This window comes from Bubalus bubalis, chromosome 1 (assembly GCF_019923935.1).
Source record: "Bubalus bubalis isolate 160015118507 breed Murrah chromosome 1, NDDB_SH_1, whole genome shotgun sequence".
NCBI lineage: Eukaryota > Metazoa > Chordata > Mammalia > Artiodactyla > Bovidae > Bubalus > Bubalus bubalis.
The window spans coordinates 187,046,719-187,061,362 of record NC_059157.1 but is presented as its reverse complement, the minus strand read 5'-3'; positions in this window follow the sequence as shown (position 1 = coordinate 187,061,362).

Here is a 14,644-nt window from a genome sequence, read left to right as displayed (position 1 = left end):
AAGATTGAAGGCAGGAGGAGAAGGGGACAACGGAGGGTGAGATGGATGGCATCACTGACTTGATGGACAAGAGTTTGAGCAAGCTCTGGAAGTTGGTGATGGACAGGGAAGCCTGGCGTGCTGCAGTCCATGGAGTCGCAAAGAGTCAGACATGACTGAGCAACTGAACTCCCCAAAATACTTGGAATAATCCTATGAAATTACCAAGCCCATAAAAACTAACCATGCCACATGTCAAAGCCACTGCACTCACTGTCTGTGGTGAACCACAATCTATCTGTGGAGTGTGTTTCTCTCTGAATAAATCCACTTTTTACCTATCACTTTGTCTCTCACTGAATTCTTTCTGTGATGAGACATCAAGAACCTGAGCTTCATTAGGTCCTGAAACCAGATTTGTGATCTCAGTTGGGAGACCATGGGTTTTGGCTGGGATTGAGTCCCAGGCATGTGAGTTCAAGTCCCAAGAAGGGTTTTGGCCAGATTGGAGTCCTGACCATGTGGGTTTGAGTCCCAAACTGAGTTTTGGCTGGGTTCAAGCCCCAGCACGTGGGTTCAAGTCCCAATCTGAGGTAAATGGTTTCAGCAATGTAAACTTGCTTTTCACCCAGCTGAATGTCTCAGATCCCACTTATTGTGGTTGACAGCATTTCCTCCAGGAAGTACTTCCCTTCCTCTGTCCGGCCACTCCTCCCACTCCAACCCAAAGTGGCTGTCCTCCAACGTATTCTCATAAAATTCTGACATGACCCTGCCATCCCTCTAACACCTCTGTCTCACCAGGTATGGTTCCTCAGGAAAGGCCCAAGGGTGGATGGGGGCTGTTATTACCCATCTCTGTTTCTGGAGCCAGGCAAGGGAAGGGTTAACTATTTGATAAATACAGCAAAAAATCTTGCCCAAGATGAGAGACCACCAGACCATTGGTTTTCAGCTAATATTAGAAGGAAACTTCCTGAATACCTCTGCATGCTGCTGCTGCTGCTGCTAAGTTGCTTCAGTTGTGTCCGACTCTGTGCGACCCCAGAGACGGCAGCCCACCAGGTTCTGCCGTCCCTGGGATTCTCCAGGCGAGAACACTGGAGTGGGTTGCCATTTCCTTCTCTAATGCATGAAAGTGAAAAGTGAAAGTGAAGTCACTCAGTCGTGTCCGACTCTTAGCGACCCCATGGACTGCAGCCCACCAGGCTTCTCCGTCCATGGGATTTTCCAGGCAAGAGTACTGGAGTGGGTGCCATTGCCTTCTCCGTACCTCTGCATATATTTCCCCAATTTTGATTGAACTACTCAATAAGAGACCCAGCATGCATGTGTGTGTGCTAAGTCACTTCTGTTGTGTCCAACTCTGTGCAACCATAGGGACTGTATCCCACCAGGCTCCTCTGTCCATGGGATTCTCCAGGCAAGAATACTGGAGTGGGTTGTCTTGCCCTCCTCCAGGGGATCTTCCTGATCCAGGGGTTGAACCCGAGTCTCTTACGTCTCCTGCATTGGCAGGCTGGTTCTTTACCACTAGTGCCAGCTGGGAAGCCCAAGAGACCCAGAATGTATTTTCATTTTCCTGTTGTTTTCAGTTAGCCTGAGGAGGAATGGAAATGCTCAAGTAACAAGTCTTAGGTTCATGAGCCCCTTCAACTGTATACATGCATCACCCTTGCACCGCTAACCATTCTGTATGCATCCCGGCACTGCCAAAGGGCCCAATTGGTCAACACCAGTGTGGCCAGTTGCCCAGATAAACTCATCATTAAACCCAAGAGTAGCACTAGCTAGTTGATAGCAGTTCCTAGTGATGTTACAGAAAGGGGGACCCCTTACAGGGCCTGATAGTGGGCTCCTGTCTAACACTCAGAAAAGAATTGTCTAAGGAGACACGTGTGCTGACAAAGCAAGAGACTTTATTGGGAAGGGGCGCCCAGGCAGAGAGCAGTAGTGTAAGGAAACCCTGGAGAACTGCTCTGCCACGTGTCTGGCAGTCTCGGGTTTTATGGTGATGGGATTAGTTTCTAGCCAATGGGTTGTCTCTAGCCAATCATTCTGACTCAGGGTCCTTCCTGGTGGCGCACGCATTGCTCAAACAGGATGCCAGTGAGAAGGATTCCTGGAGGTGGTAGGACACGTGATATCTCCTTTTGACCTTTCTCAAAGTCTTCCAGTTGGTAGTGGCTTGCTCCATGTTCCTTTCCAGACCCAGTAAGTAGTCGTAAAATAGCTCACCCAAATGGTTACTATGGTGTCTGGTCAGGGTGGGTGGTTTCAGTCAGCGTACTTCCCCTAACAATGTTGTGCTCACTGTGTGTGAAGCAAGACACATGCGTGTCTGAGAGTTTGTAAAACAGCAACAGCAGGGCTTGTTTCCCTCACATACTACTTTTGACTTTCCCTGTCCCTTCTGTGGACAGGCTTAAAGGGGAAGCAGACACACACACTTGAATTTACTTCTGAATCTTCTAGACCTATTGACATACTCATAAATCTATGAGTTCACACACACAGCTTCAATTACAGTCCAACACCACACGATTTATTCTCTGGCTGCCTCTCTCCAGGTTTGTATCTCTCCTCTCCGATGGTAAGGAACTTAGCTCCCTGCATCTTCAGCCCCTTGGGTCTCCCTTCCACACTCAGGCTGACTGCTGTCCACGTGAGGATCTATCTATTGGCTTTTAACAAAGGAAAGAAGGATTTTATTTTTGCTTTAAATAATTAAATTTTAAAAGGAATTTAATTAATAAAAAATAAAGTCTTTATATTTACTCATAGAAGTTTCCATTTCTGGATCCCTTCATTTCACCTGCAGATCCAGGTTTTCATATGATGTCATTATCCATCTGCCTGAAGCACATTAACATTTCTTTCTTTTTTTTTTTTAACATTTCTTACAGAGAAGGTCTACTAGTGCTGAATTGTTTCAGCTGTGTATGTTTGGAAAAGTCTTTTTTTTTTGCCAATTTTGTTTACTTTTTATTGAAATATATTTGGTTTACAATGTTGTGTTAGTTTCAGGTGTACAGCAAAGTGATTCTGTTATATAATTATATACATATATATTATACATATATGTGTATATATCTATATTGTTTTGTTATTCTTTTCCATTATGGGTTTTATTTTGCCAATTTCGAATGATAGTTTTGCTGGGTATAGAATTCTAGAATGAATAGTTTTTTTTTTGTTTGTTTGTTTGTTCGTTTTTTTCAGTACTTTAAAGATATTGCTTTACTTTTTCTATCTTGAATTATTTCCAATGAGAAATCTGCTCTCCTTATCTTTGTTCCCCTATACATAATATACCAATTTTCATTTAAATGTTTCTCTTTATCACAAATATTATGCAATCTGATTACAACATACTATGGTATACTCTTATGGGGGGGGTGTGCGCACACATGCACTCATGTACACTTGGGCTCATTTACTTTCTTAAATGTTTGAGTTTATAGTTCTTACCAGATTTGGAAGATTTGCACCCATATTTCTTTAGATATTTTTTGCTTTTCTGCCCTCTCTCCTCTCTCCTTCAACATTCTAATGACACATTTGTCAGGCCACTTGAAATTGTCCCAGAGATCACTGTTGCTTTATTAAAATTTTCCCTTTTTTTCTTTCTGTTTCATTTTGGATGGTTTCTTTTGCTGTGCTTCCAGTTTACTAATCTTCTTCTTCTTCTTTTTTTTTTTTCCTGCAGTGTATAATCTGCCATTAACCATCTGGTATAGTTTTCATCTCTAGAAATTTGATTTGGATCTTATATTTATCTTGTGTGTCTCTACTTAACATGTTTGATCTTTCCTCTAGCTTCTTGAACATATGGAATACAGTTATAATTACTTTGTAATGTCCTTGTATACTAATTCTATCATCTGTTCCATTTCTAGGTTGGTTTCAATTTGCTTCTTTCTCTTCTCATCCTGGGTAACATCTGCCTCTTGGCATATCTGGTAATTTTTTGTTGGATGGTAGACATTGTGGATTTTATGTTGTTGGGTGCTGGATATTTTTGTATTTCTATAAATATTCTAGAGCTTTGTTTGGGGGACATAATTAACTTACTTGGAAACAGCTCTAGCCTTTTAGGTTTTGTTTTCAAGCCATGTTAAGTGAGATTCCAGAAGTATTTTATCTGGACTAATTTTGCTCCACTGCTGAGGCAAATACACTCCTATCCAATGTCCCATGAGTTATTTAAAGCAGTGTTAGTTCCAGGGTTTTCCTTCTGATTCATTCTGGTGGTTCTTTTCTTGGCCTCAGAGGTTTCCTCACTTGCATGCGTTGATTAGGATGGGGCTGAAGAGTTAAGTCCTCTCTATGCAGCATTCTCCTCTCTGGTCCCCTCAGAATCCCAGCCACCATGTCTTCCCTGGACTCCCAGCTCTAGTCCTCAGTCATGGAGATGCTGCTCTACTTCATTTGTTTCTCACCCCTCAGTGGTCACTGTTCCTCATTGCCTGGGTGTTCATTGTTTTAAACATCATCCTTTCATATGTGTTGTCTGGGATTCAGTTGTCTCAAGAAGGATGGTGAATGTAGTCCCTACTACTGCATCTAGGTCAAAAGGGGAACTGAGACTAGTTATTTTATTATCAGTAGGTCAGCAAACATGTCCTAACACATCTAACACTGTGCATCTGTAGATGCTACACCAAAAACCTGTGTATGGAGGATTCCTGCAAATTCTAAGCAACTCATAAATGAAAGAATTCAATAAGGATTTTCCTTGACTTGAGCAGAATATCACATCTCACTAAACCCAAACTAAACTTGTCCCCTCCCCAGCTTATCCTTAGGCAGACCTCACAAAGCCTATGTTCACCTCCACACCAAGCATTGTGAAGGAAATGATGGCAGGGGGGATGCAGTATGGAAACAGACAGACCTCTCTCTCATGTTCAGTATGTGCCTGGTCACTCTGTGATACAAGTCGCCACAGTTGGATAATTTATGGAGTGGCCTGCACAGGTGAGGGATCCTGGTGCCCAGCTTCATTAGCTGCACAGTAGATCTGCCTTTGTTTTATTCATTTACTATTAAAACAAACAATACCTCAATCATAACCCATTACATGAATTTCCTGATCTGGTAATGGGTCACAGCCCACAGTTAGAGAATTTATCCTGCCCGGGTATGTGGATAACTGGGTGGCAAGGGTGTCCTCCAGAAGGTAGCTCGGGGCCCTGTGACTTGCCACTGCGTGAAGAGCTGTCACCTTTGATACTTGGTGTTTTGATGGCAGAGATGATAAGTGGTTACAATGGCAGGCTCGCCAAACCTATTTTTCTCCCTCATGTGATAAACACATCAGGTTGTTCTTGTTTGCTGTTGTTTAGTCACTAAACCATGTCTGACTTTTTGAGATCCCATAGGCTGTAGTCCACCAGACTCCTCTGTCCGTGGGATTCTCCAGGCAAGAATACTGGAGTGCATTGCCATTTCCTCCTCCAGGGGATCTTCCTGACCCAGGGGCGGACTGCATCTTCTATGTCTCCCACATTGGCAGGTAGATTCTTTACCGCTGTGCCACCAGGGAAGCACAAACACATCAGGATGAAACCTTAATTTGTTCCTTTCAAAATGGAAGTTTGGTAGAAGCAGGGATTTAGTTCTAATGATCTCAGTGAAGAAAAGTAGGTGCTCACAGGCATTAAACTTGGGTCTCCAAGTTGAACTCAAAGAGCTTATCAAGAACCCCTTTCTGTTCACAAAATCAAAGACAACAGATGGGTTATTGAATAGTTTGTAACATGTGAAGTTATTTTTTTGAGTTTGTAACATCTAATACCCAAGTTGTTCAGTCGCTAAGTTAAGTCCGACTCTGTGACCCCATGGACTACAGCACACCAGGCCTCCCTGTCCTTCACTATTTCACAGAGTTTGCACAAACTCATGTCCATTGTGTTGATGGTGCCTTCCAACCATCTCATCCTCTGTTGCCCCATTCTCCTCCTGCCCTTAATCTTTCCCAGCATCAGGGTCTTTTCCAGGGAGTTAACTCTTCGCATTGGGTGGCCAGAGTATTGGAGCTTCAGCTTCAGCATCATTCCTTCCAATGAATATTCAGGGTTGATTTCCTTTAGGATTGACTGGTTTGAACTTCTAGCTTCCAGGGGAGTTTCAAGTGTCGTTTCCAGCATCACAATTCAAAAGCATCAATTCTTTGGTGCTCAACCTTCTTTATGGTCCAGCTTTCACATCTGTACATGACTAATGGAAAAACCATAGCTTTGACTATACAGACCTTCATCAGCAAAGTGATGTCTCTGCTTTTTAATACACTGTCTAGGTTTGTCATAGCTTTCCTTCCAGGGAGCAAGTCTTAATTTCATGGTTGCAGTCAATGTCTGCAGTGATTTTGGAGCCTATGAAAATAAACTCTGTCACTGTTTCCATTTTTTACCCATCTATTTGCCATGAAGTGATGGGACTAGATGCCATGATCTTAGTTTTTTGAATGTTGAGTTTTAAGGCAGCTTTTTCACTCTCCTCTTTCACTTTCATCAAGAGACTCTTTAGTTCTTCTTTGCTTTCTGCTATAAGGGTAGTGTCATCTGCATATCTGAGGTTATTGATATTTCTCCCAGCAGTCTTGATTCCAGCTTGTGCTTCTTCCAGTCCAGCATTTCACATGGTGTACTCTGCATAGAAGTTAAATAAGTAGGGTGACAATATATAGCCTTGGCGTACTCCTTTCCCAATTTGGAACCAGTCCTTTGTTCTATATTCAGTTCTAACTGTTGCTTCTTGACCTGCATACAGATTTGTCAGGAGGCAGGTAAGATGGTCTGGTATCCCCATCTCTTTCAGAATTTTCCACAGTTTGTTGTGATCCACACAGTCGAAGGCTTTGGCGTAATCAATAAAGCAGACGTAGATGTTTTTCTGGAATTCTTTTGCTTTTTCTATGATCCAATGAATGTTGGCAATTTGATCTCTGGCTCCTCTGCCTTTTCTAAATCCAGAGAAGGGAATGACAAACCACTTCAGTATTCCTGCCTTGAGAACCCCATGAACAGTACGAAAAGGGCCATGCTCAGTAAACCCAGTTTTCTGTTGATGGGTGGGGCTGTGTTCTCTCCCTGTAGTTTGACCTGAGGCCAAACTATGGTAGCGGTAATGGCGGTAATGGAGACCTCCTTCAAAAGGACTTATGCCAGGACTGTTGTATTCAGTGCCCCTGATCCCACAGCAGGCCACTGTCGACCCATGCCTCTGCCAGAGACTCCTGGACACTCATAGGCAAGTCTGGCTCAGTCTCTTGTGGGGTCACTGCTCCTTTCTCCTGGGTCCTATGTACAAGGTTTTGCTTGTGTCCTCCAAAAATCTGTTTCCCCAGTCCTTGGAAGTTCTGTAATCAAATCCCACTGGCCTTCACATTCAAATTCCCTGGGGGTTCTCAGTCCCTTGCCAGATCCCCAGCTTGGGAAATCTGTTGTGGGCCCTAGAACTTTGCAGCAGTGCAAGAACTTCTTTGGTATAATTGTTCTCCATTCTGTGGGTTGTCTGCTGCGTGGCTTTATGGTGGGGCTCACATGCCTTGGCTCCCAGGTCTGCTGCAGCCGGAGCCCCTGTCCCTGCGGCAGGCCACTGCTGACCTGTGCCTCCGCAGGAGACACCCAAACACTTAAAGGCAGGTCTGGCTCAGTCTCTTGTGGGATCCCTGGGTCTTGGTGCACACAAGGTTTTATTTGTGCCCTCCGAGCGTCTCTGGTGGGCATGGTGTTTGATTTAAACGTGATTTTGTACCCCCCCCCCCCATCTTGTTTGGACTTCTCCTTTGCCCTTGGGCATAGGGTATATTTTTTTGGTGGGATCCAGCATTCTCCTGTTGATGGTTGTTCCGCGGATAGTTGCAGTTTTGGCATACTCACAGGAGAAGATAAGCGCATGTCCTTCTCCAGGTCCCACAGACCCAACCAGGCTAGAGATATAATGGTTGTCTGAATTAAATTGGCCAATTCCAGTCCAGTTTGGTTCATGGATTCCTAAGATGTCGATATTCACTCTTGCCATCTCTTGCTTGACCACTCCAATTTACCTTGATTCATAGACCTAACACTCCAGGTTCCTATGCAATATTATTCTTTTGTAAATCACTGGACTTTAACCATCAGAAACAGCCACAACTGAGGGTTGTTTCTGCTTTGGCCCAGCTGCCTCTTTCTTTCTGGAGCTATTAGTAATTGTTCTCTACTGTTCCCCAGTAGCATATTTCACCTTCTGACCTGGGGGCTCTTATCCAGTGTCATATTTTTTTGCTTTTTCATACTGTTCATGGGGTTTTCATAGCAAGAATACTGGAGTGGCTTGCCATTCCTTTCTCCAGTGGACCACATTTTGTCAGAACTCTTTACTATGACCCATCCATCTTGGATGACCCTGTGCAGCATGGCCCATAGCTTCATTGAATTACACAAGCCCCTTCACCATGACAAGGCTGTGATCCATGAAGGGGAAGACCTTGTATGTAGGGTGTACATTGTTTTGCTGGTGATCCAGTATGGTTCATCTCAACACTGGCCTTTGTTTAAAATGTTGGTAATTTGTTCATCATGGATTTTATGCATTCATCTTGATTTTTTTTAAATATTGCATAAAAATGGTGATTATCTTGATTTCTGAGGGGTTGAGTCTCCTTAAATTTTGCACCCAGACAAGTGCCTTCCTCACCTTACACTCGCCCTGGCACCTCAAGCCATCTACCCACTAGGAGCAGAGAGAGCGGGCAGAGATGGAGCTGCGCCTTCTCCTTGGCTGGACACTTGAAGACTCGTGGTTGTGGGTATAGGTCACATTGTTGTTCATCAGAGCTCCTGACTTGAAGAAAGTAAAGTTGGACTTGAAAATGTATCACAGCTCCCGCTGTCCTGAAGGAATACAGAGGCTCCTGGAAATGGCCATTTGTTATCCTAGGGCAGCTGGACGAAAGATAGAGAGGGCCTCTGCCAGTGCCATTCAGTGGGCACTGAAGATGGAGGGGCTGGGGGCTGGGGGCTGGGTGGGCCTTGTCCTGGCAGAGGTGCCAGAGGGAACGAAGCATTGTGTGGGCCTGTGGCTCTGCCCTGGTTCTGCGCTGAAGTCAGCATGGTAACTGTGAAGAGAAACAGGCGCCTCATCCACAGCAGTCCAAACGGGAGGTGACCGGTGCCCCCCAAGGCGAGGGTAGCGTGGATGGAGCATCGAGTCTTCATGATGGGCTTGTGCACAGGCTAACAATGAAGCAGCTCAGCCTCCCATGGCAGCTTCTGGAAGAACCACAGCTGCGACCCTGGGCTGGCAGCACCATCACCAGGTTATCTCTGGAGGTGGTGAGGGGGCGTGACCGGGAGGGAATCCGTCTGTCTGTGCGCAGGGCCCCAGGTGCTGGCCCCATTTAGATTCCTCACCTGGGTTACGTGGGGACAGCCCATTAGTGACAACTCACAGAGCTAAACAGGTGCGTGCACTTTTTGAGATATGATACACTGCAGTAAACACTCACAGCATAACTGGAAGGTGCACAGTGCCAGGCCCACCGCAGGCCGACCAGAGGGCCGGGGAGGCAGGGGAGCCCCAGGCCTGAGGCAGGCATACCCACCCTCCAAGCGCCCCGATAGACTCTAATGTAGGCACCGAGTGCAGGGCCTCTCAGGCGTCAATGGGCCTGGCACCTTGCTAACTGCAGCTCCTGCTCACCCAGGCCCAGGCAGCCCAGGACTCTGCATTCCTGCTTGTGTTAGAACAACCCCAGTGGGGTCAAGGCTGCCCGACCCAGCACCACCCAGGAGCACGAGTGCAGTGTCTGTCTGGGCCTGGGGCGCCCGAGGCCCTGCATTTTAAACAAGCGCCATGGTTCTTAGGCAGGTTTGGGAAACACCCATCAAGTTCCCAACTGCTTCACTGGATGGGGAGAATTTCCTTAGAATTATCTGTTTTTCTCCAAATGAGAAAGTTGGCTTAAGGGGTTTCAGAAGCTACTTTCAACAATGATTTTAACTGGCCAAAGGCAGGAGACACATTCCAGGCTGAGAGGAGGCTCAGGGAGGGCACTGTGCAGGTGGGGAAGGAAAACAGGGGCCCCAGAGATGCCCCTTCATCTCGAGGGAGGCTTCACAGAGTGCCCACTATGACAGCGCCCTGGCCACCAGCTGGAGGTAAAAGTTGAGTCCTCCTGGGTGACCCTGAGCGAGGCGAGGCTGGCAGCTCAGGAACCCCCTATCCCTCCACCACAGGCGCCCTCAGTCTGTTCTGATTTCCTCTAACCCCTCACCCACCACAGCCGTCCCCAATCTGAACACCATCAGCTGGACTGGGTGGGTGTTGCAGCCAGAGAAGGAGACTGTTCAGGTCAGTCCTCAGGCCCAGGCAGGTCAACACAAGGACACCCAGTTGCAGGTGTGACCGTAGAATCCCTGTCCTTGGAACTGGGTGAGCAGAGACAGGTGTACTGGGGGAGCACCCCAACCTCCCAGGAACCCCCTTCATGTGACCCCCTCTCCTGCAGTCCTTGGACACACTACCCAAGCTGCCTGCAGGGCACAGGTGTGCCCAGCCCTCCCAGTGCCCAGGCACCTGCACCTAGCTGATACGGGGGCTCAGCTAAGACACCCAGTCAAGTGTCCGCTGGGCTCACCAGCACCAATGATGCCAGTCTCCCTCCTTATTAACTGGTCTAACTTATTTAGAACCTCAGTGAGGAAGCGAGGTGCTAACTTTGGAGGGACCCCATTCAGAGATTCTACTATAAGGTGCAATGAAGGGGGAGTGGAAATGTCCAGGTTTTTTCAAGGCGGCTCCCAGAAATTTCAGTCTGTCCATGTTGGCAGTGACCCCTGACAGCATGTCAGATGGGTCATTGAGCAGACAGTCTGCAAAGATTTAGAAAACAGGAGGGACCCAAAACCAGCCAGGTTGCTACCACTGCTCCCAGTGCATGTCTCTGGTTTCTAAGTTCTGGACCCGCAACCACAGACGCCTAACAGATAACATCCCCTACATGGAGCCCACCAGCTACCTCCCTCTTCTCTCAACCTGCTCTCAGCCCCGCAGCTCCACGGAGGATTTCAGCCCACCCGTGGATGAGAGTCGCTGCCTCTGCCTCACTCCCCAGTTTCCTCAATAGGTGCCCCTGACCGTCTACCCCCCACCTCCCCACAGGACGCAGTGCCCACCCTACCCACCCCACCAAGAGCCTCCTGGGATGGGACTTCTCAAATTTTAAAGTGAAACTCCCGGGCTCTTCTTAAAGGGGCAGGCCTGCGAGTCTGGTTGCCTGCAGGCTCCTAGGTGACACTGCTGCAGTGGGGCCCAGGCCACGCTCTGCACGGTGAGGTTCTGGGGGCCTCCTGCACAAAGGCTTCCCTGCTCAGGCCTTGGCTGGTGCCCCATCCCTTTAGGCCCACGGCCCGACTCTCTGCACGGCCACGTGTGGCCAGGCCCTTCCTTCACCCCCAGCCTCACCCCAGCACTACTCTCACTTCCTGGCCTTTGAACCTGCTCTGCCCCTCCTCTCTGTGCCTGGCCCTCCCACCCCCACTTCCTCCCCCGGCTTGTTGATTTCTGCTGGCATTCAAGACCCAGTTCAGACGTTCTCACATCCACGGCCGCCCCTAGCAGCCTGGGTATGCTTCTCCTGTGTCCCCCAGGCACACTGTTCTGTAACTAATGGTTTCAAGGGTGGCTTTCTCCATCACTGTAGACCAGGAACCCCTTGTGCAGGCCATCACCAGGCTTCCCCAGGGGTAAGAGCCTGCCCCCTGGTGGTTCACTTTTGGAAGTGATTCTTGGGGGCTGGGGAGAAGGGCCTCGCCAAAAGATACATAGTCAAGCTATTTATGCTGTGGGCACAGGGGCGCCAAATTCCTTAACCTGCCGTGTCTGGGTTTCTTTAATTAACAGTTAATGTTCCAACTACCTGATCTTTGTTGCAAAAACTCCTATATATCCTGGTTCCCCGCTGACCTCAGAGATGCTGTGTCCCAGGCTCATGTCCTCAGTTTTGTCCACCAGATAAAACAACTCTCAGCTTTCAGGCTGTGCATTTTCTTTCAGTCGACACAGTCAGAGTGCAACCACCAGCAACCACCCGTCGAGTCCATGCCCTCTGACCTGTCTCCTGTTCCATGTGGGCATACAGCTTAGAGCACAGCAGAGAACAGGAATTCCTGGTCTTTTGAGGGAAAGAGACCTGAAAATGGGATTGCCACATCTGCACATCACCGGAGAGGTGTTAAGAGGGCCTGGGAGCTGGGCCGTTGCCAGCACTGTGCTCTTACACGTATGCATTAGCATGTCCCGTCCTCTTGGAGATGAGAAAAATAACCTCATTTTACAGATGAGGAAACTGAGGTTTGGAGCAATGAGAGGACTTGCCTTAAGTCACAGGGGCCCAAATTTGAACCCAGGGGGTCTGACCTGGAGCCTGAGGTCATAACGCCCACGTGACAGTTCCTGTTAGGGGGTGACTTTGACCTGATCCTGGAGGTAGGAGAGATGTTTGCAGCTGGAGGGGGGGGGAGGGGAAGGGGAGGAAGGGAGGAAAGTGGAAGAAGAGGGAGGGGGAGGGGAGTGAGGAAGGGGAGGGGAGGAAGGGGACGGGAGGCAGGGGGAGGGAGAGGCCCAGAGGGATAGTAAGAAAGGGACAGTTTGACACTGATTGCTTCCAGGCTGAGGGGGAGCAGCTCCGTACTCCTGTCTGCATCACAGAAAGACACACCTGGCCGCGGTGGGAAGGACCAAGCCTGAGGTGGGTGCAGGGCCTCTGGTCCCCCAGAGCAGACCCAGCCCAGCCCCAGAGGGCACGGCCGGAGCAGCACCTGTGCACACCTGGGCTGAGGTGCAGACTGCAGCCCTACCCCAGACTGGCCTCTGGGACTCGAGCTACAGACCTCTACGCCAGACCAACAGACAGTTCCTGAAAGCCTGCAAATTCTTGCAGAGAATCCAAAGGACTGAAATCTCAGTCCTGAAGGAACCCAGAGTCCAGTGAGGTCACAGGCATGTGCACACGTGTATGTGCGTGCACACACACACACACACAGAAATACCTGTGAAGATCCCCCTGACGTCCGCACAGCGGAGGAGATATGACAGCGGAGGGCGTGCAGGCTCAGGTTGTGGGGGGGCGTTGGGTGGGCCTGCAGAGAAGCCATGGTAGGGGCCACAGGCCTAGTGCTGTAACCTGGGGAGCACCGGTCAGGGCAATGGGCAGTGGAGGGTGGCTGAGCGTGTGCATGGAGGGAACTGAGGTCGGGGGGAGCCTCGGTGCCAGGAAGTAATCCTGGGAGCACTGGGGAGCCATGGGCGACACCAGACCCTCTCAACTTGCACCTGGCGCTGTGCAAGAGCTCAACAGTGCAAGAGCACTGTGTACTGTGCAAGAGCTCAACAGCTGCTGCGGTCGCCAGGCCGCCCAGTGGCCAGGTGAGCTCAGCGTTCTTGTGCCCGTTTTGTGAGAGGAGGTGAGCTTGAGGAAAGTCAGGTGAGTATCAGGGTCACTCAGCCTGAAAGGTACAGGACTGAGGGGGAGGAGCCACCCACCCCAGGTGGTCCGAAGTTGGGAGCAGGTGGCCTGGAGGAGAAAGCAACCCAGTCACGCGAGGACTGAGGGGTGAGCCCTGCAGACAGGACCTGGGAGGAGGGAAGCAAGAAACTGCATTTAGACTGAGAAGGACAGGATTGGGGTTCCGATCCATCAGAGGGGATGGGACCAGAGTTGGAGACACGAGGCAGGTAAAGATGATTTGGGTGTGTTTGTGAAAGAAAATGATTCCACTGGGACCCAGAGAGAGAAGTGGGGAGGCAGGAATATTTCTGTTGTTGCAAAAACATTTCAAACTGTGTTTGTCTGTTGCCGCTCCAGTGAAGCGCTAAGTAAGCATGAGTTGCATGAATGAATGAGCAGCTCTTCCCTTTGCACTTTCTTTGATGTGTTTAAGGGAGAGCATCACCACCTTGGGGGAGAGACTATGTCCTCTTTTGATTCATTCACTATAATCTTACTTTAATAAAGGTAACATTCCATGATGCCAAAGTCACTTTTTACAATAAACAATTTGGTGCCATTTAGCGTTATTTACAACGTTGTGGAGCCTGGTGGGCTGCCGTCTGTGGGGTCGCACAGAGTCAGACACGACTAAAGGGACTTCACAGCAGCAGCAGCAGCACAATTTTGTGCAACCATCACCCTAACTAATTTCAGGATGTCTTGATGGTTGCAAAAGGAAGCCCGTAACCACTGGGAGCCAGTCTCCATCCCTCCCCACCCCGTCCCTGGCATGCATGGAAATCCGCTTTCTCTCTGCATCCTTTCACCTGTCTGGACAGTTCATATAAATTCGGTCACACTCTACATGGCCTCTCATTTCTGGCTTCTTTCGCTTGGCATCATGGGTCGAGGTTCATCCACGCTGTAGCCTGGGTCACTACTGTGTTCTTTTTCATGGCTGAACTATTCCACAGTATGGAATGAAAAGAAACAGGAAAAGAGGAGAAAGCAGACGTGGTCCACGTGAAGCTCTACCGCTGCCAGAGGTGTGTTTAGTGTGGAACTGTGCCCCTCTGAGGGGCAGACTGGTGAGAAGTGGTGACACAAGGAACATCCTTTTTTGCTGAGGACAGCTGGACTGGCCATGAGTGAATGCGGTTAGTGAGAGCCCTGGACCAGGGGGAC